This window comes from Elephantulus edwardii, unplaced genomic scaffold (assembly GCF_000299155.1).
Source record: "Elephantulus edwardii isolate Elephantulus edwardi_28Jun2011 unplaced genomic scaffold, EleEdw1.0 scaffold00082, whole genome shotgun sequence".
NCBI classification, from domain to species: domain Eukaryota; kingdom Metazoa; phylum Chordata; class Mammalia; order Macroscelidea; family Macroscelididae; genus Elephantulus; species Elephantulus edwardii.
The window spans coordinates 3,408,227-3,410,142 of NW_006399832.1; positions in this window are offsets into that span (position 1 = coordinate 3,408,227).

Here is a 1,916-nt window from a genome sequence, read left to right on the forward strand (position 1 = left end):
ATTATGCAAAGGCGTTTGACTGTGTGGATCATAACAAACGGTGGCTGACTCTGAGAAGAATGGGAATCCCAGAACACTTGATCGTGCTAATGTGAAACTTATACTTGAACCAAGAGGCAGTCATCAGAACAGAGCAAGGAAACACTGCATGGTTCAAAATTGGGAAAGGCGTAAGCCAGGGATGTGTCCTGTCTCTCCTGGTTGTAGAAGAATCTAACTCTTAGTGACCCTATGTACAACAGATCTGAACCTTGCCCTATCCTGCACCATCCTCACACACTTTATCATGCTTGAGCCCATTGTTATCATCGTCATGTCAATCTATTTCATTGAGGGTCAGGTTCTCTTTCACTGACCCACTGCTTTCCCCAGCATGTTGGGTTTTTCTGAGACTGGCACCTCCTCATAATACCCATGCACAAAGTATGTAAGACAAAGTTTAACCACCTTTGCATCTAAGGAGCACCCAGGTTACATTTCCTCCAGGACAGATTTGTTTGTTCTTTCGGCCATCCGTGGCATATTCAATATTTTTCTCCAACATCATAGTCCAAAGGCATCCTTCAGATATACCAGAAGCAACTGAAAACACTGTCTTGGATCAAGTGTACCTTGGTCTTTAAACTGATATCCTTGCATTTTAGTAATTTGTATCACCCGGGGATTTCTAGCAGAAAAGAGAAGCTATAAATTTCTGGTGACCTCATGGGTAAGGAGTTGTGCTGCTACCGTACAGGCAGGAGGTTTGAATCCACCGGCAGCTCTTTGGAAGAAAGGTGTGCAGTATTCTCCCATGAGATTTATAACTTCTGAAAACCTGCTGGAAGGTCAACTATGAGTTGGTTCCAACTCAATGGCATATAACCACAACAAAAAGATACAAAACTACATCATTCTCTCAGAATTTTTCTAAGGACACAGAATATTTAGTTTCTTGACTTTCCCCCTTTTCACTTATTTTAACATATTGTCCTGCTTTGAAAATTATTGTTGTTGTTTTGTGCTGTCAAATAGTAACCGACCCATAGCTAACTCTCTACTAGGTTTTCAGGGGTAGTAGATTGCATGGAAAGAAACTGCCATCCTTATCCTGCAGAGCGGCTGGTGGGTTTGAACGGTGTGCTGCATCTTACCACTAGGTAGTCGAGCTGTTGTTGTTGTTGTTAAGTGCTGTTGAGTCACCTGCAACTCATAGCAACCATGTGCACAACAGCTCTGACCCCTGCCCTGTCCTGAGCCAATCTCACTGTCTCTGACACACCTGCCCCATTGCCTCAGGCACTGTGTCAATCCATCTCATCGGGGTCTTTCTCTTCGCTGTCCCTCTACTCTTCCAAGCATGATGTCCTTTTCCACAGACTGGTTCCTCTGGGCAACATGTCCAAAATGTGAGAGATGGAAATTCAAAATCTTTGCCTCCAAAGAGCAACTTGGCTTCACTCTCTTTAGGACAAATCTGTTGGTTCTCCTGGCAATCCATGATTCAATACTCTTCACCAGCACCACAACTTAAAGCCATAGCTTTTTCTTCCATCATTCTTTGTCACTGTCCAGCTCTCTGATGCATGGCAGGTAACAGCGAAGACTATGGCCTATATCCTGTGTACCTTTGTCTCAAGAATGACATTTTTGCTCTTCAGAACTATGGAGAGGTCCCTGTCAGCAGATTTTTCTAATGTAATTCGCCTTTTGATTTTCTGATTGCGCATGCTGAAATTGTTAACAATCTTAATCTCTTTTCCATCTATAATAATGCTGCCAATTGGCCTAGTTGAGAGCTAGTGTCCATCAAATATCTGTAAATAAGGTGGCAATAAAATTGTGCTGCTTAGTTTATGACTGTGATTCTTTTTTTTTTTAATTTATTTTTCATTTCAATGAACATCTACAGAGATTTTGGAATTCCATTCATTCAT